General features: G+C 35.6%; 1 protein-coding gene and 1 long non-coding RNA gene across 3 annotated transcripts in view; one reads left to right on the top strand and one right to left on the bottom strand.

The window, feature by feature from the left end:
- Positions 1-21,199, top strand: part of LOC145296043 (phosphatidylserine synthase 1-like) — a 357,209-nt gene that overhangs the window by 157,414 nt on the left and 178,596 nt on the right. The gene's annotated exons all lie outside the window — the stretch shown is intronic.
- The window catches only part of LOC145296045 (uncharacterized), a 193,277-nt gene that overhangs the window by 34,681 nt on the left and 137,397 nt on the right, over positions 1-21,199 (bottom strand). Inside the window, exon 2 of the long non-coding RNA XR_013869947.1 lies at positions 19,100-19,681. This is a non-coding gene — a long non-coding RNA (uncharacterized LOC145296045). The remainder of the gene's footprint in view (positions 1-19,099; positions 19,682-21,199) is intronic.

The following is a 21,199-nucleotide window of genomic DNA, read 5'->3' as shown; positions in this document are numbered from 1 at the left end:
TTGATATTACATAAATAATATTGTAAAAAAACATTTTAATACAACATGAATGAGATTGAAAAACATTTTGGCACAACATGGGATTGTAAAAACAGTTTTCATTACATAAAATATGAATGTAAAAAAACTTATACTACATAAATAGTATTGTAAAAAAGGTTTGACACAATATGAACGGGATCAAAAAACATTTTGACATAACAGGAATGGGAGTTTAAATATAGTTTGATGCAACATGAATGATAATGTAAAAATCAGTGTGGCAGAACATGAAATGGAATTTAAAAAAAAATCTTTGATATAGCGTGAATGGAATTTAAAAAACATTTTGATACATGAATTAGCAATACTAAACCATTTGTTTCTTTACATCCATAAAACTCAAATTAAACATTATTGAAAAGAGCATAAAAAACAAAGAAATATTATCTTTAGTTTTTTTTTTAAATTGGTCCATTAGAACTGAAGTTATAATCATTCAAACTATCAAAAAATGCATGGTTCACTTGACATTTTGCCTTAAGTTAGTACTATTCAAATGCATATAAGCTTGTGACTGAAAATGGCAAGGAATTTGCATAATTTACAAAATTACTCCTCTTTAAAAAGTTGTATTTTCAGATCTTTTTTTTTTTTTTTTTACATGGAGGTCACCACTTCTCAAGGCCTGGAGGCCACTCAGGGATAAGGATTATTGCGTGTACAGTAATCAGTGAGGTAGTATTGTAGTAATCATTAGTATTGGAGATTTGATAGTGTCTTACTTAAGGGGGCAGTTTGTCAGGAACTTGTTTATGTTGGACTTGAAGACATCCAAGTTGTAGTCAGGTGGGAAACAGGCAAACGAAACAGAGTTCCACAGTTATGCACTTCTGAGAAAGAAGCTCTGCTCATGGAATCTACGTTTGGATTTAGGCACAGATAAAGAGTGGGGAAAATTATTGACAGTAGTTTCAGCCAGACTGGTGTTTCTCGTGAAAGATTGGCAAGAGAGGGGGGGGGGGAGATTGGGGCTCAGACGAGCACTTGCCAAGGAAATAACGCTAAAACAAAGACAGGCTCGCAACGTCTCTTCTGTGGGAGAAAAGGGCATCCCCCACTAAGCTACAAAGTCTATTTTGTATTCTGTCAAGGCAGGATAGGCTGTTTTTAGCAGCTCCTGCCCAGATGTGGCAGTAGTATTCCGTCCTGGGATGTACTTGGCTTTTATACAGATAGAGAATTGCATCAGTAGTGAGATATCTTCTGGAGCGGTAGAAGGATCCCACCATTTTCCCAGCATCCTTGGCAACAGACCTGATGTACGTGTTCCATTTCAGATCAGTAATGGTCAAACCCAGAAGCTTGTCAAAACATGGAGCCTCCCCAAGACGAGAGCCATCCATTTCAATTGATGCCAGATGGGGATCAGAGCGTTGATGATAAAAAGATAGAAGCTTGGTTTAGATGCATTAAAAGTAACCAGCCACCTCTTCCCCCACTGTACCACGTGCTCAAGATCAGAGGAGAGAGAATTAGAGAGAACTTTGTCATTTGCGGCCTTTGATGTGTTGCTATAGATGGTCGTGTCATCAGCATAGATGTCAACGAATGATTTAAGTATGTGTTTTGGGAGATCATTGATGTAGATCAGGAAGAGAGTTGGGCCCAGGATGAACCCCTGAGGGACACCAGCATTAATACCGTGGCCTCTGATTTCTGCCCATCACCCTACTACTCTTTTGAACCTATCGGAAAGAAATGATTTAATGATTGAGAAAACATTTCCAGTGGTACCGTAGCTGGAAATCTTGTGAAGTAGGCCCTTATGCAATACCTTATCGAAGGCCTTTGATATGTCAAGAGCAATTGCCCTGGAAAGGAAGCGTTTGTCAAGAGATTCACTAATCCTATGAGATATAACCATTAGCACATCTGCGGTAGATCTTGCAGAGCGGAAACCATATTGCATGTCACTAAGAAGGTTGTTTCTGCTGAGGGGGTTGTTTCTGCTGAGGGGGTTGACTACTTCTTTATTTAATATGGATTCCAACAACTTACTCATGACATACAGGAAACTTATTGGTCTGTACTGAGAGGGAGATGACTTTTCACCTGAATTCTTAAATACAGGGCCTGGTGCTACCAGATCAGGCCGTCTTTTGGCTTCCTGAGACGAAATGCACCTACATTGATGTTTTTTGTTTTCTGATCTTTTTTGTAAAACTTAATTTTGTTCTGCAAAAACAAAAACAACAGCCCCTCTCCCTCCCCTTTTTTATTCCCCCCCCCTCACTCCCAGACCCTGTCGGTGGAGTATCAGAATACACCGACTGCCCCCCTGCAGAGAGTAAAAGTCCCTGTTGGCCGTAGGTGGCGACTCGTAATGCCTTAGAACGGGATCCTGGTGGCTGAACAACTCACGACCTCGGAACCAAATGGTTGTGAGTTAGCAACACTCCACTTTGGCCCTTACTTCGGCTAGACGGGCGGTCGGGCAGGCTCGACCTGACCAACCGGCTAGTCATGACAGTCCCTAATAATAGTAATCCCCCATAAAGAGAAACGCAAACACATTACACTCATATAAAAAATAATAAAAAAAACACACACATACTATCATTAGGAGGCGATGGAAAGGGCCAATCAGATGGTGAAAACTGATGCTATTGACAACAAACCCTTTCTACACCTTGCTGGGTCCAAGGAAATGAAAAAAAATCGTCATAAGCAGCTATACTCACTGTTTGAGTATATCATCATTGTATCCCTGAGATGCTTGGGCGAATGGGTTTCCCCCCAACCATCTCCCAATTTAGGGCTCCGAGGAGGGTAGGGAGCAAGGATGATGAAAAAAACAAAAAATATTCTATGGCTTCCAAAAAAATTAAAAGGCCCCATCCAGAAAGCGATGAAGATGAAAACACAAACTTTCCAGAGTATATAATCTTGGAATCGCAAGATAACACACAAATAACTAAAATGTCCCCATTCAAAATCGAAAAAATTATCAACAAAAATCTGAACACAAAATAAATTAAAAAAATTAAAAAATGGAACTTTACTTATACAAGTAACTACTAAAAGTAGTGCCAAAGAAATTTTTACATGGACAAAGTTCCATGATATAAACATCAAATCCTACCCTCACAAAACCCTCAACACCTCAAAGGGAGTCGTCAGATGTCCAAAACTAAACACCTGCTCTCTAGATGAAATAAAAACAAACCTAAAAAATCAAAAAGTTATAGATACTAAAAGAGTTACAATAAAAAGAAACGAACAAACAATAAACACCAACACATACATATTAACTTTCAATACTCCCACCCCACCAACTGAACTCAAGATTGGATATATTAACATTAAAGTAGAAACATATAGCCCCAGACCACTTCGCTGCCTAAACTGCCAAAACTTTGGCCACTTCAAAGAATACTGCACCAGGAAAACAGTATGCCCAAAGTGTAGTAGTAACGAATACCAGGAAACAGAATGCCAAGGAAATATAAAATGCCCAAACTGTGGTGAGAACCATCCAGCATACTCATCGCTCTGCCAAAACTGGATCAAGGTAAAAAAAATAAATGAACTAAAATATATCAAAAACATAAGTTTTACCGAAGCCAGGAAAATTATTGAAACAGCCAGCACAACAGAACCAACTAGATCATACGCAGGTGCAACCAAAAATCAATTAAAAACAATAGAAAACACTGAACTAAAGGAAATCTCTACCCTCATAAAATCACTTTGTGAACTAGTTGAGACATTGAGGGCCACCTTACGGCAACTGCTGTCAACTCCAGCTGTACTTGGAAATAACTACCAAACAGTTGAGAGTAAAATCCCACCAGATCCCAAAAATCAAACACAATCCTCTAACAAAATACCCACACAAACTGAAAACATCCCAAAATCAAAAGAACACTCGCCTAGTACCTTCCGCAAAGGAACCAGAAAAGAAGAAAACCAAACAGTAGACATTCAAAATAGATTCCAAATTCTAGAAAAAATGGAAACCAAAAACACCCTGGAAAAAAAAAAAAAGAAACTAAACACAAGTAATCAAGAGGGAAAAATGAACAAGAACCTAAAACAGCAACATCCCAAGCAAGATCCAGATCAACGTCCAGATCCAAACAAAAAAAAAGAAAAAACCCAACCAAACACTCCACCAAAGATACAAACTCCGACAAAAAATAAACAACTGGAGGAGATGGAGGTAGAAGACAAAACACCCCCAGACAAATAAAATGGCAGAACGCAATAAAAAAAAAAAAACCTCAAACTATCATTCAATGGAACTGCCGAGGCATTAAACCTAATTTTAACGAACTCCTTATACTTATTTCACTACACAATCCAGCAGTCATCTGTCTACAATAGACATTTCTACAACACAACAACCACCTAAAAACAAAAAACTACGAACAGTATTATTATATCCATAATACAGACTTACGATCCAATGCAGGCACATCAATTAGTAAGAAACGATATCCTAAAGAGCAAGCTTACTGTCCAAACCAATCTTCAGGCAGTCGCAGCCCAGGTCACACTCCAAAAAACTCTCACAATCTGTTCTCTATACTTACCTCCTACTGAACCAATAAATAATACTGAATTAGAAAACCTAATCAAACAATTACCCTCACCTTTCATCCTTCTAGGAGACTTCAACAGCCATAGCACACTATGGGGATACAAAACAACCAACTCCAAAGGAAACAAAATCGAACAATTTATAAACAATAACAACATATGCCTTCTCAACAAAAAAGAACCCACCTACTTAAATCCAACAAATGGTACAACCAGTGCCATTGATCTAACCATGTGTGACCCATCAAGCTTTCTGGATTATACATTGAAAACTTATGATGATCCCTGTGGAGCGATCATTTTCCCATCATAATAGACTACAATAGTACTATCCAAAACAACATACCAAGATGGAATACGAACAAAGCATACTGGATAAAATTCAAACAATTATGCTCGCAACAATTAATAGAACAAAACGTTCAATCAATGGAAGACTTCTCCTGTACTCTAATTCTAATAGCTAAAGAATGCATCCCCAAAAATTGCCCTCCAAATAAAAAAAACAAACCATGGTTCAACCAAGAATGCAAAAAAGCCATAAGAAAAAGAAAAGCAGCCTTAAGGAAATTCAAAAAGCAACCCATAACCAGTAACCTCATAGAATATAAACGACTCAGAGCAAAAGCACGTAAAACAATAAAGGAATTAAAACAAAATTGTTGGCAACAACTCGTCAATCAAATCAACACTTCTACCAAACCTAAAACTATCTGGAAAATGATTAGAAAAATCTCCGGGAAAGATAACCCCACCCTAAACAATCACCTTCTCACTAAAAACAACAAAATAACTGAAAACAAAGATATAGCTGATACATTGGCCAAAACTTTCGCCAACATCATCGAAACAATACAAAAAACGATTTCAAACACTAAAGGAAAATCAGGAAAAATATAAAATAAACTTCGATTCCAATAACCAAGAACCCTACAACGAGACCTTCTCACTAGATGAACTTAAAGATGCCATAGAAAAATCCCACAACTCAGCCGTGGGACCGGATGAGATCCACTACAGTTTCCTAAAAAATCTACCTCCCGAATCACTTAAAACTCTCCTGCCGATATTCAACAAAATATTGATAAAGAAAGAATTCCCCAAATTATGGAAACAAGCCACAATAGTTCTCATAGCAAAACCGGGAAAAGATTCATCAAAATTACCGACCTATTGCTCTAACAAGTTATGCAAAACCATGGAAAGAATGATCAACTTCCATTTAATGTGGTACCTAGAAAAAGACAATATCATTTCAAAAAATCAATGTGGCTACCAAAAAAATCATGGATGCATTGATCATATCATCAATCTAGAAACATATATTAGGGAAGCTTTCATTAAGAAACAACATGTAACCACCATATTTTTTGACCTAGAGAAGGCATATGATACTACTTGGAAATACAGTATCATAAAAGATCTCCACAACATTGGACTAAGAGGTAGACTACCTGAATTTATAAAAAACCTCTTAACAGACAGATCTTTCCAAGTTCGCATAAACTCGACTTTATCAGACCCACAAAAACAAGAAGGAGTGCCCTAAGGCAGCATATTGTCAACAACTCTCTTTAACATTAAAATCAATAACATTATAAAAGAGCTCTCTCCTGATACACATAGCTCTTTATATGTAGATGATTGCTCAATCAGCCACAGATCTAAATACATTCATACTATTGAAAGGAAATTACAACACAACATAAATAAAATTAATAAATGGGCAACTAAAAATGGTTTCAAATTCTCCAAAACTAAAACAAAATGCATCCTTTTCTGTAACCATCGCAAACTCCACCCTGACCCAACCTTACAGATTGAAGGTGAAAAAATTCCATTTGTAAACGAACACAAGCACCTAGGAATCATTTTTGACAAAAGACTTAATTTCATTCCACACATCAATCATATCAAAACCAAATGTAATAAAGCATTACAACTCCTACGAGTCATTGCCCATATAGATTGGGGAGCTGACAAGAACACACTATTCAAACTATATAGAGCATTAATTAGATAAAAAAAAAATAGATTATGGTAGTTTCATATATCAATCCACCACAGTCATACCTAAAAACCCTCAATACAATATGCCATTCAGGACTAAGACTAGCACTAGGAGCATTTCCAACCTCCCCTATAGAAAGCCTGTATGCAGAAGCACATGAAACCCCTCCAATGCTCAGAAACCAAAACCTTGGTCTAAAATACTACACAAAACTGACAGCTAATCCCACTAACCAGCACACAATAGCACCTTAAACCCGAACTGCAAACACCTCTGCGACCAAAAAGAAAACGCAATCAAAACCTTTGGACTTGAGATAAAATCGATCTCCCAAGAAGTAAATCTCCCCATAACCAAAATTCATAAAACTGTCGTGCCCAAAACACCTCCCCGGAAAATCGTATCGCCTAACATCGACCTAAGTTTAAGTAGACATGAAAAGAAACATACTCATCCAATAACCTATCATGATGATCTCAATAAAATCAAAGAAAAGTATCCAGACCACACACACATCTATACAGATGGATCTAAACAAAACAACGCAACAGCCAGTGCAGCAATACTCAATAAATCAATCAAAAAACGATCAAACCTCCCAAAAGAAACCTCAATCTTCAGTGCTGAAATACATGCTCTAATCCTAGCTCTCAATCTAGTCTCCAATAACAGATAAAACAAGTTTATAATCCTTTCAGACTCCCAATCTACTCTAAAAACTATTAAAAATAAAAAGATGGACAACCCCCTAATCGCAAGACTACTCCAAAAATTAACGGAATTAAACAGTAAAAAAGAAATCATTTTCTGCTGGACACCCAGCCATTCCGGTATTAAAGGTAACGAATTAGCAGACTCAGCAGCAAAAAATGCTTTAAACCTCCCAATCGATGCAAATTTTAAAATTCCATACATAGATCTAAAAAGACGTATCAACGCATACACAACAGAGAAATGGCAAACTTACTGGAACGAATACCCTAACAATAAACTGCACAAAATCATGCCAAAAATCAAAAAACAAGAACAAAATACAAAATTAAATAGAAGTTAAACCAATAAGAATAAAAATAGGCCATACTCACTTAACCCACTCATATCTCCTAAAAAAAGAAAACCAACCAATCTGTATACCTTGTCAAACACCACTCACAATTAAACACATATTAATTGAATGTACTGATTTTGTAACAGTAAGACAGCGATTCTACTAAGAAAACAATATTAAAGAGTTATTTGAAAAAAACAATCCCCACACCATACTTAAAAAAATTGAAAAAAAAAATATTTAGAAGGCCATCCTTATTGAGGTTTGTTTCTCTAAAGATTAACATGCAAAGCATATTATGAGTTAGTGGGAGGAGGGGGCGAAAGATGAAACCGCTTTATTTCTAAGAACAGATACTACACTTTGATCTTAGCTAAAAGACCAAGTAAAAAAAAAAGATGCGTATTGGATAAAATTGGTGCATATGTACGAGCAAAATATCCAGCGTCGCCCGTAATAGTATGACATAGCACTAGCACGACATATATACTAGCTGATTACCTGGCCTGGCCTGGCCTGGCCTGGATTGGAAGAACACTCGGCGACGCCTGGGATTGGAAAAAATTGGTTGATATATATACTAGCCAAATGCCCAGCGTCGCCCGGTATGGATTACATAGGTGGATATCTGTACTAGCAAAATACCTGGCATAGCCCAGGATTGGATAAAGTAGGTGTATATGCACTAGCAGAACAACCGGCGTCACCCGGGATTGTATGACAAAGGTGGATGTGTACTAGCAGAATACCAAGCGTCGCTTGGGATTGTATGACATAGGTGAAGTATAGGTCCGATTCGACAATTTTGAAGGTGCTTGCGCAGTATAGGTCCGATTTGAAAAATTTTTATGGTGCTTGTGCATTATAGGTCCAATTTGACAATTTGGAAGATGCTTGTGCATTATAGGTCCGATTTGAAAAATTTAGACGGTGCTTGTGCAGTATAGGTCCGATTTGAAAAATTTAGACGGTGCTTGTGCAGTATAGGTCCGATTTGAAAAATTTAGAAGGTGCTTGTGCAGTATAGGTCCGATGTGAAAATTTTGAAGGTGCTTGTGCATTATAGGTCCGATTTGAAAAATTTAGAAGGTGCTTGCGCAGTATATATGTTATATGCAAGTGACCTCCCTTAGATGTAGCTTCATTATCAGATTCCATTAGATTAATATACAATCATTGTTACAATATGCAAGTGACCTCCCTTGAGTGTAGCTTCATTGTCGAATTCCATTAGATTAATATACAATCATTGTTATAATATTCAGCTTACCTCCCTTGGATGTAGCGTCATTGTCGAATACCATTAGATTAATATAAAATCACTGGGGTAATATGCAAGTGACCTCCCTAGGGTGTAGCTTTATTCTAGAATTCCATTATCTTAATATACAATTATTGTCATAATATGCAAGTGACCTCTCTTAGATGTAGCTTCACTGTCAGATTCCATTAGAATAATATACAATCATTGTTATAATATGCAAGTGACCTCACTTGGATGTAGATTTATTGTCGAATACCATTAGATTGGTATACAATCATTGTAATATGCAAGTGACCTCCCTTGGATGTAGCTTTGTTGTCGAATACCATTAGAATAATATACAATCATTGTTATAATATGCAAGTGACCTCCCTTGGATGTAGCTTCATTGTCGAATTCATTTAGATTAATATACAATCATTGTTATAACATGCGAGTGACCTCCCTTTGATGTAACTTCATTGGTGATTACCATTAGATTACGCAAGTGGCCTCCCTTGGATGTAGTTTCATTTTCGAATACCATTAGATTAATATACAATCATTGTTATAATATGCAAGTGACCTCCCTTGGATGTAGCGTCATTGTCGAATACCATTAGATTAATATGGAATCAATGGTAATATGCCAGTGAACGCTCTTCGATATGGCTTCATAGCTGGATATTTGTACTAGCATAATACCCAGCGTTGCCGGGGATTGTATAAGATAGGTGGATATATGTACTAGCAAAATACCCGACGTTGCCTGGGATTGAATGTAATAGATGGGATGTTTCATAGGAGAATACCTGAGATCAGATCAGATAGGTGGATATTTGTGCTAACAGAATACCCCATATAGGAAGATGTTGCAATTATGTCATAAAATCATGAAAAATTATTATCCAAATTAGTAACATATTCAAGAATTATGAAAAATGATGAAATGCGAGTTATTTGTTGGTGTGTTTATAATGAAATAACACGCCAGACAATGTCACAAATAATTATTTTAGCAAAAGGAAAGGATATTATGTGGGTTAAATTATAAAAAACGATTGTCGAAATTAGTAACATATCCAAGAATTATGAAAAATGATTAAATTTAAGTTATTTGATTGGTGTGTTTATAATGAAATGAACAGCCCAGATATAGTCTTAAAGTTAATATTTTAGTAAGAGGGGGTCGATTATGTGGGTTACATCATTAAAAATGATTGTAGAAATTAGAAACATATCCAAGAAAAGTGAAAAATGATGAAATGTGAGTTATGTGATTGGTGTGTTTGTAATTAAATTACCAGCACAGACAATGTCTCAAGTGTATTAATTTAGTAAGAGGAAAAGGATTATGTGGGTTAACTCATGAAACATGATTGTCGAAATTAGTAACATATCCAAGAATTATGAAAAATGATAAAATGTGAGTTATTTGATTGGTGTGTTTATCATGAAATAACCAGAGACAATGTCTCAAAGTTATTATTTTAGCAAGAGGAGAGGGGATTATGTGCGTTAAATCATGAAAAACGATTGTCGAAATTAGTAACATATCCAAGAACTATGAAAAGTTATTAAATGTAAGTTATTTGATTGGTGTGTTTATAATGAAATAAACAGACCAGATATCGTCTCAAAGTTAGTATTTTAGTAAGAGGGGTCGATTATGTGGGTTAAATCATAAACAATGATTGTCGAAATTAGTAACATATCCAAGAATTATGAAAAATTATTAAATGTGAGTTATTTGATTGGTGTGTTCGTAATGAAATAGACAGGCTAGAAGAAGTATCAGAGTTGTTATTTTTGTAAGAGAAAGAGGATCGTGTCGGTTAAAGAGGGGGTCGATTATTTGGGTTACTTCATTAAAAATAATTGTCGAAATTAGTAACATATCCAAGAATTATGAAAAATGAAGTTTTAGTTATTTGATTGGTGTGTTTATAATGAAATAAACAGCCCAGTCAATGTAGCAAATTTATGATTTTAGTAAGAATTGGGTGATTAGATGTGCACACTCATTAAATTTGATTGTCGAAATTCATAACATATCCAAGAATTATAAAAAATGATGAAATTGATGTGTTTCTAATGAAATAAACAGCCAGAAATGTCTCAAATGTATTATTTTAGTAAGAGGAGAGGGATTATGTGATTGAACTCAGAAAAAAATGACGTTTGAAATTAGCAACATATCCAAAAATTATGAAAAATGATGAAATGTGAGTTATTTGATTGGTGTATTTGTAATGAAGTAGACAGACCAGACAATGTATGGAAGTTATTATTTTAGTAAGAGGTCGCAATTATTTTCGTTACTTCATTAAAAATAATCATCGAAATTAGTAATATATTCAAGAATTATGAAAAATGATATGATGTGAGTTACTTCTTTGTTGGGTTTTTAATGAAATAACCAGCCATACAATGTCTAAAAGTTATTATTTTAGTGATAGAAGGGGGTGATAATGTGGATTTACTCATGAAAAGTGATAGTCGAAATTAGTAACATACTAATGTATCAAAGTTTTTATTTTAGTAAGAGTGATGGCGATAATGTAAGTTAAATCATGTGACATGGTTGTTGAAATTAGTAACATATCCAAAAATTATAAAAAATGATGAAATGTAAGTTATTTGGATGATGTGTTTGTAATGAAACACCAGCCAAGACAATGTCTCAAAGTTATTATTTTAGTCAGGTGAGCAATAATGTGGGTTAAATTGTCGAAATTTGTAACAATCCAAGAATTATGGGATTTAACGAGATACGTCCACATATGTACTTACAGATTACCCGGAGTCACCCTGGATTCAATGAGATACATGCAAATGTATGCAAGCAGAATACATGGTCAGCTGGGATGTAATGAGATAGATGCAAATATATACTAGCAGAATACTTGGTGTTGCCTTGGATTGAATTAGATTGATTGAAATATATACTAACAGAATACGTTGCGTCACCCAGGACTTAATGAGATTGATTGAAATATATACTAGCAAAACACCCAGCATTGCCTGGGATTGAATGAAATAGGCGAGAATATATATTAGTAAAATACCTGGCATCGCTTGGGATTTGATGAGATAAATGTGTTGTATATTACCCGTCCTTTCATATACATGCTATAAATGACCTACCCTAGGTAAGATACAATTATTTCATATGTGTAATACCCGTCTTATGTAGGTAAAATATTCTTTTGTTCGAAATAACAAATGATACATAAACATACAAAATTCCTCTCTCATAAAAATAACAAATATATTACAAAACCAAATTCAATTTTCTCATTGTTTATACTATCCCGAGCAACGCCGAGTAGCCCCGCTAGTCTATAATATAAATCCCACTTGTCTGTTTAAATGTATGTATGTCTCCCTAAAACTTTTGACAGAGGTGACGGATTTTCACGAGATCGGTATCTTTTTTAAGCTTGTCCCTTCAGATGACACATATCGAAAAATTGGCCAAAAACATTAATTTCTTCACCCTCAACTGGGCACTTTTCTACAGGGAGGGGTCGCTTTTTTTGCCAATATTTTCAAAAGTCATCCCCTCTTTTCGATTGTCTAACCTGTATTTAAACCTACGTCACTTCCGGTTTGGCGATGGGCACAACAGCAAACACATTACTTTTTTTTTTTTTTTCCACATTCTTTTTCTCCTTTGCGGTACAGGTCCTGTCTGCCTACTACCACTTTTTTTATTTTGCTCAATACACACCTTCAAACACCTGGGCACCCAGGATAGTTTATTATAAAGTAAGGGAAATATATAAATATATACGGGAAAGTATGTGTGAAAATCATAAAACATCTAAAAGCTTCATCAAAAAATACAAAATTATATTCAAAATATTAATGCTGTTATAAATAAAAATGGTGTTTATGCAAGAAAGACACCATGTAATTTAAATTGTTGAGTGAATAGTTACAAAATACCCTCCCCATGATGTTATTATTTAGAAACCTATGTTAATAGGTTTCTAAATAATAACATTATTTCAGCACAGTAACTACTCTGCATAAGTATAAAAAAACATTTGAAATTAAATATTGTTTAGCGCATGCCAGTAGAAATAATAAGAAATGAATATTTCATCGTTATCAGTTTGATCATACACAAACGTTTTATGAATTTTTTATTGCATCACAGCACACACAAAAAAAATCTCATGCTATTGGCTCTCGTTATTATTTCTGTCAATGTATCAATACTTATGTTTCAATAAACAAAAGTATGTAGGTAACAAAGTTATTCATCCATCAATCTTACATCTGTGACATATTTAAAATTCAATCAATCTATGCTTCATATAAATATCAAAACTATTCAAAAGTAATTCGGCATCTTTTTTAACAGAGCTTTATGTTGTGAATGAAAGCGTCACATTTACAAGTGAGTTCTCCAAATAGTATCTAGAAATAATTGTGATATGAGGGGGCGGGGGAATTTTGTTTAAGGAATCTTATAACTTTGCAAGGCTAACAGTACCTCCCCACATTCTTGTTGGTCCTGGATATGACCTTAAACTATATCCAATGGTGAAGCCACAGCTTGCGGCCTTTGGGGAGTGTGGAGCCATCCCTTAATTGCCATTGTTCCCAGATTCACTATGACTCGGAGTAGTGTAGTACCTGTTGAGGGCCCAACTATGGGTTTATTAGAAACTTGGAAAGAGACTTGGAAAAAAAAAAATAATATTCTATCATTATTCAGTAGCTTTGGTTGGTATAATAACTTGCATAAGATTTTCTAATGCTGAGAAACCGAACGTAATGACTAAACAAACATATGCATACAAAAACTCAAATTCAGAAATATCTACAAAGATCTATACAAACAGATTTAAGGAATTGATAATAAAACCATATAAAAAGGTTCACACTGCTATACACACCTATGAGGCTACCTGTTGGCCATAGGTGGAAACCCATAATGCTTGAGGATGGAATCCTGATGGCTAAGCAGCCCATTATCTGGTAACTAAAGAAATAATGCAGCTTGCAGCACTTCACTTTGGTCCTTACTAGGCTAGACAAGTGGTCAGAAAGGCCGAATCCAACCAATCGGCTAGTCATATTAGCCCTTTCCCAGATATACAAACTCTGAATCAGGACAATGACTAAGAAGAACGCATACTCTTTTCTGTCCCTAAGTGAGTAATTATCTTGGGAATGAAAGCCTAGGGATAGAATCTTAAATTATCAGTCATCTGTATGAGTATATTGGCTATGTACCCCTGATGTTACTAGGCAAATGGGTTTCCCCTAGGCGCATCCCTTCATGGGGCTTCGTATAGCCAATGAAACAAAAAAATTACATATGGCACTTAACAACAAATCCCAAGCCATTGCAAGTAAAGTCCTGAAATACAGTAAAAGACCATATCCAGAATCTGATACATATACAGACATATAGCGAAATGGAGGTAAATAACCACTTACTATCCACCATACATAGTTTTTGAGTCAATGGATGACAAACCCATCATCAAACACTCACCCTTTATAATAGAAAAATATCTCGGCAAACATGGCTCCAAAATCAGTCAAAACAATTTGTAACAATACTTTGATAGTAGAAGTTAAAAGCAAGAAGTATGTAGAAATATTGCTAAGAACCACAACACAACATAAAATTAAAAGTCTATCCTCATAAATCTCTTAACACATCGAATGGTGTAGCGAAAACTGAATAATTGTTCAATAGATGAAATCAAACAAAACTTTTAAAAAAAAACAGCTTGTAACAGAAGTAAAAAGAGTTACTATAAAGAAAAACGATTAACATCCTCACATTTAACTATTCCAAGCCTCCAACGAAAATTAAGATCAAGTACATCTTCTATAAACGTCTGAACTCCAATCTCTGGTCCCCCCTCACCAATCTTTCACGAAAAACACCCGTCTAGCTGAATCCACTGTGAAAAATTTTCCCCACTCTTTATCTGTGCCTAAATCAAAACGTAGATTCCATGAACAAAACTTCTTTCTTAGAACTGCACGCCTGTGGAACTCTGTTCTGTGTGCCTGCTTCCCACCTGACTTCAACCTGGATGTCTTCAAGTTCAACGTTAACAAATTCCTAATGAACCGCCCCCTTAAGTAAACACTTCATTAAATCTCCACACTAACGTACTGTACTTGCAATAACCCTTATCCCTGAGTGGCTTCCGGGCCTTGATAAGCGGTGACCACCGTGTAAAAAAAAATAAATAAATAAATAAAAGCGAAAATGTATGTATGTATGTGTGTTTGCTTTTTCTGTGGGCCTACAAAAGGCTTCTTTCAGAGAAACGGTTGCTCGCTTCACAACTTTTTAAAACTTTTTATATCACATATAAATCGTAATATCTCACAGTTAACAACGAAGCTCGCCTGTCTATTTAATTTGCTCGATTTCGGGAAGATAAATATTCAATATTTGTCGTTCGCCGCATGTGAGTTAGTCTTTTTCCTATAAGATCTTGGGGGGGGGGGGCGTTCAACAGTAAATGAAATCCCGCAGTCAAACTTGACCTCATTAACTCATTAAAACGAGCACCTGCTAAATCCAAGTAATTAAATAAATTCAAACATGTTTCCGTAAGCATGTCGCGGTGGGGCAATGGTTAACGTCGCACGTTTTTTTTTTTTTACAACTTTTCCTCAAGGGTTCGGGTTTGGTCGTCATACTTACTTTTTTTTTTAAAACCCCCCCACCCCACACACCTCCAAACACCCGAGCAACGCCGGGTACCCCTCGCTAGTCTATAATATAAATCTTACCTGTCTGTTTAAATATATGTATGTTTGTATGTATGTATGTATGTCTTGCAAAAGCTTTCAACAGAGGCGATGAATCCTGACAAGATCAGTATCATTTTAAAGCTTGATGTCTCGGACAACAAACATAAAAAAATTGGCCAAAAACATTAATTCTTTCACCCTAAACTTGGCCGTTTTGGGACCCAGGCTAGTAATAACTAAAGTGGAAATTTATATACTTAATCCACTTAGATGTTACAACTGACAGAAGTTTGGGCACCATGAGAACTGGTATAACAGAAGGAAAATATGTAACAATTGTGGAATGAATGGATCTTAGACCACCAGAAAGCCACTGACCAACAACTGAAATGCGTAAACTGCCAAAGCGAACATTAAGATTCTGTGAAGCATGGAAGAAAGAATAAGAGATAATGAAAAGTAAACACACCCAGAACATCTTCCCAGAAGCCTGGAAAATTGTTAAGACTTCCTATCTAGCCCACCCTTACTCAAGAGTAACTTAACCACTGCAAACTACTTCCAATTTTGAATGCCAAAAATGTGATCTTCTCATAAGAAAACTGGCAAATATGAATTCAAACAAACTCCTAACATTCGTAAAAGAACTACAGACCTCCACTCAGCAATCTAAACAATCTCCACCCCAAAACCCTACCTACACAACAAAAAGAAAATTCCTCAAGAGCAACAATTAACACCATCACAAGACAAGTCAAGAAAAACTAATACAAAATACCCAAATCCCTTTGAAATCAAGCCCAACAAGATCTCCAAAAAACAATCTTGTTGTACTGAAACCACACAAGCATACAAAGACAGTCCTCACCCAAATCTGAACGTCATGACAAGCCATGTCAACTATCCCAATCCAGACACAAACAAGACACAAAAACTATAAATGTAATGCCTGAATTAAGCAGCAGGTATAGTACACTAGAAAAAATGGAATTGGGAGAAATTCATCGAAACACCACAAACAAATTTCATAGAACAGATTATCAAAAACACAAAACCTGACACTAGAATTTTTCTTTTTACCATGTGCTTGAATTCTTTTTTTTTTTCTGGTTACCTTTGGGAAGAAAGCGGGTGTAAGGAGAGAGAAGGGGTGGAATAGAATCATCAGATCAGGAGGGGTTGTGGGGTAGATCCTTTCTGGATTATTTCCAGTTTGGATTTTTAAAACCGTGAGCATTCCAAATAAAGGGCTTGTTCAGTGATGAAAAAAAAAAAACTAAATAAGAAAACAACTTGTGGGGTGGGAGTCTCTTCTATTATTTTCCCTTTACCCTCCTACCCCATAATATAGCTTTCAGCTAATGTATGATTAACCATGGCTATTAGTGGTTGAGAAGGTTTCTTGTAATTATTAAAGGAAAGACCCTTAGTCTTGTCAGCATTGAATGTTACTATTCATTTCTGTCTCCATTCTTACAGACTGAAGGCCTTCCCTTAGGTTTTTTCTTATTGCCTTGGATATGTGTTCATTCATTTTCTCCTCATGTCTGTTATATAGTGTGGTGTCATCAGCAATATACCCATCTTGGGGACAATTTTATCAGAGAGGTCATTTATGAATATCAAGAATAATAAAAGTCCAAGGATAGACTCCTGAGGCACACCTGAATTTATATCGTTTTGGTGTACGACCATCAAGGACAATCTGGATTCTTTTCTTATTTAAGGATTTTATTATATTGAATATATGATTTAATCTTCATAAGACCATTATGCCATACCCTGTCAGCAAAGTCCTTAGATATATCTAAGGCTACTTCCCTAGCCTCTTCTGCCTTATCCAGTGCATGGTATATCCATTCAGAGATTACAGTTAGGATATCTGCAGTAGAACAGACTTGTCTAAATCCATATTGTTGGTCAGACAGAAGTTTAGAAGCTGTGAGGTAATGAACTAGAGCTTAATTAATTATGGATACCAAGATTTTGGTGAAAAGAGGGATGAGGCTAATGAGGTGATAATTTAATGGGTCAGTTCTTACGCCAGAATTCTTGTGAACTGGTATCACAGAAAGAAAACAAGATATGTTAAAAGCATCTGTTGAAAAGTTTGGAGAGAACTGAAGCAACCTCAGCAGAGCATTTTTTTAAATAGTACAGTCGGGATCAGATTAAGTCCACATGCTTTTGTGGTGTCTAGGTTTTTTATGATATCATGTACTTGAGAAGGGGTGATTTTCAGATTATGGTTTCTGTCTGCAAAGGAAAATCTGGGAAGGAGTGCTTTGCTGAGTCCAAAGTAAAGTTGGTGGCAAATTGATGGGCAAGCAGCTTAGCCTTCTGTTTTTTTGTTTTATTTTTTGTTTTGTTTTTTTTTTTTTGTTTTTTAATTTTTTTTTTTTTTTCAAAGGGTTACCACATATCAAGGCCCAGCTGTCACTCGAGGATAAAGGTTAATGTGTGTAGTGTAGTCATTGAGACAGTTTTGTAATAATCATTTGTAGCAGTAATTTGGTATAATTAGATTATTTACAGGGACAGTTGAATAAGAACTTTTTTATGTTGGACTTGAGAATAATGATATTATAGTCGTCTGGAAAGCAGACCAGTAGAACAGTTTCACAAGCAGGCAGTTCTAGGAAAGAAGCTTTGTTCATGAAATCTATGTTTAGGTTTAGGCACTGATAGAGAGTGAGGGAATTTATTGATGGTGATTTTTGGCTAATCGAGTATTTTTTGTGAAGAATTGGTGATGGGGTACCATAGATTGGAGCTCAGTCAAACACTTGCCATAAAAATAGCAATAGAGCAGGGACAGGCTTCCAATTTCTCTTCTGTGGGAAAGAGGTTGCAGAGAAGGAAAAAGAGCATCACCTATTAAATTACAAAATCTGTTTTGAACTTTGTCAAGGCAGGATAGGTGTTTCAAGCAGCTCCTGCCCAGATGTGGCAACAGTACTCCATCCTAGGATGTACTTGGCTCTTATACTCTTATACAGATAGAGAATTGCTTCAGCAATGAGATATCTACGGGATAAAATTTTATCTGTATTTTCTATATATTTACTTTAAGTGTAATTTTAAATAAGAGTGTAATTTTTTTCATAACTTGAAAATATCATTTATCTGTTAAAAATTAATGTTCAATGAATACTTCAATGCTTCTTTTACAAGAATTTACAATTTTCACTATTTTTAAATAAAATTAATTTTTTTAGACCTACCTAAAAAGGGGGCTTGTTTGAAGTTTCTCAAATCTGGGGGAGATAACTAAGCTTTATAAATAAAATAATCTGGTTTGGGACAAAAAAAAAATTGCTTTAGTCTAGAATAATTTCTTAATAGATGACAAAAAAGATGAAGTGTAGTGTGTGTATGTATGCATGTATATATATATATATAATGGTTTTTTTCCCCTGGCAGAACGAAAGAAAACCAAACAGAATTACTCATAAAATTACTTAAAGCTTACCTTTTAAACTTCAACGTAAATTTTATTAAAGCAAAAAGATCCAAATTGCAAAAAATGCACCATCTTCAGCCATTTGACATAAAAGCTGGGTACAAAACTTCCACTGACGAAGAACTGTGCAGGTTGAATAGTTGAGAGATGTCTTCCAAGACGGATACTGCAAGTTCTCTGTAGATTCAGTCCAATGGCGGACAAAACGAGTCAAACAGTAGACCTTAATTTCGTCTTTGACAGACATTATATTGTAATGAAAAAAGTCAATTGATTCACAGAGCACAACAGCGTGCAAGGATATAATAATTTGCCTAACACAAGGGTATTGGTGCTTGCAAATAATTACATTTTGCCTACATTTGGGCATTAAACGTCTCAAAGGGACAAAGTAATTTCGAGCCTCGAGTGAGAATTCGACGTCCATGCCAGCCTGCGTCTCCTTGAATTCTGGCGTTCTGAAAGGATAATTTTGGTACCAAGAACATCCTCAGCAGTTAATAACATGCAATCTGATTGGTTCAAACAAAATCGTGGGCAGACAAACCGTCCAATAAAGAGCCTGCTTATTTCTGCAGAATTTCTTACACACTGCCAAAGAAAAGAAGAAAAGGTAATTGATAATCATTACTTTTTAAACAAGATAATGATGTACTTTAAAAAACTGTCAATATGTGACAGATAAGAAATTTTTCCCGAGGGACTTAACATTAATACAAGTAATACTTAGTAATGAATTCAAAATTTGTAACCAGTAATTCTAGTCTAACTAGATAAATTATCAATGATGAAGAAAAAGTAACTTTAACTTGATGACCCCAATAATAGAATACAAGAATTTATTTTGACATTTTATCCATACAACTCAGACAAACCCACTCACCTACAGTGTCCCGCTAGTCAACCCTACCACAACTGAAATGATACCAATTATCGCATGAGTCGTATAACACTATAGGTGTTGTTCCATCATTGGCAATCGAGTAGGGCAGAGGAAGGGGCCTCCTTCTTCCATAAATTTTGCTACTATAGATTCAGAATCCTGTTTTATCTCTAGGGGATAAATATGTTTTAATGAATGAACTTGGAAACACCCGTCCTTCAAAACCATCTTTAATGTTGGCGTCTACTTCTCTAATTCAGAGTAAATAGTCATTGTGCCAAATACGTCTAAATTTACTGACAAATTCATCCCTTAATTCAAGGGAACACAAGTGTATTTCTATTAAAACGTTCTGGAGAAAGATCCTCTAAACTATAATTATTGATAAGCAGGCAGGAGTGATATCCTTTCTGCAAAAAATGATTGGGGTCAAAATATCAAGGCTTTTATCTGAAGCTGAAATAAATGTTAGTGGTCTATCATTTATGGCTTTTTGAACATCCAAAAAGTGGTTAGGAAATCAAAATAACCAACTTTCCTCCTACCCAACAATTTTGACAGACACTATTTAAGTCTTAATCAACCTTTCCCATGCTCCCCCATGCTAAGCAGAGTAAAGGGGAATGGTATAATGAACAATAGTAGTTGATTTGAAATGTTCTTTAAATTCGTCAGAGACAAATATGTCTGACAATATAATACCCAATGCTAAGAATGATTTAGCATTGTCAGAATACATATGGGTGGGCACACCGAATAAGTTGGTGAACCTAATAAAGGCTAATAAGAAAGCCTGGCAGTAATTCCAGATGTATAGCATGCAAGCTCATACAAGTAAACAGTAGGATGTACATTTTGACATCCTGATTATTATTTTTGACAAAAGAAATGTCCAGTAAAATCTACACCCACATATTTGAAGGGTTGGACAAAATTTATCTTATGAGAAGGCAGTTGAGACTCAGAAAGGGCTTTGCATGGTAGAAAATCGGTTCTCTTACATGTGATACAGCTGCGGAAAACAGATTTCACTGCTTGTCTCCTCTGGGGGATCCAAAAACCAGATAGACTTAATTTGCTAAGGGTAGAATTTGCTCCCATATGACAATTCGAGTGAGATTTAATAATAACCAACTTGGTCAGGTGACTTTTTTTCCAAGCAGTATAGGAAATTTTACATCATATGGAAAAACATTGGAGTTCTGAATGCGTCCTTGGGTCCACAT

Source organism: Euprymna scolopes, chromosome 16, assembly GCF_053919585.1.
Source record: "Euprymna scolopes isolate OS-2025 chromosome 16, ASM5391958v1, whole genome shotgun sequence".
Classification (NCBI taxonomy): Eukaryota; Metazoa; Mollusca; class Cephalopoda; order Sepiida; family Sepiolidae; genus Euprymna; species Euprymna scolopes.
The sequence above is the reverse complement of the archived record's forward strand: the minus strand, read 5'-3'. Positions and strand labels throughout refer to the sequence as shown.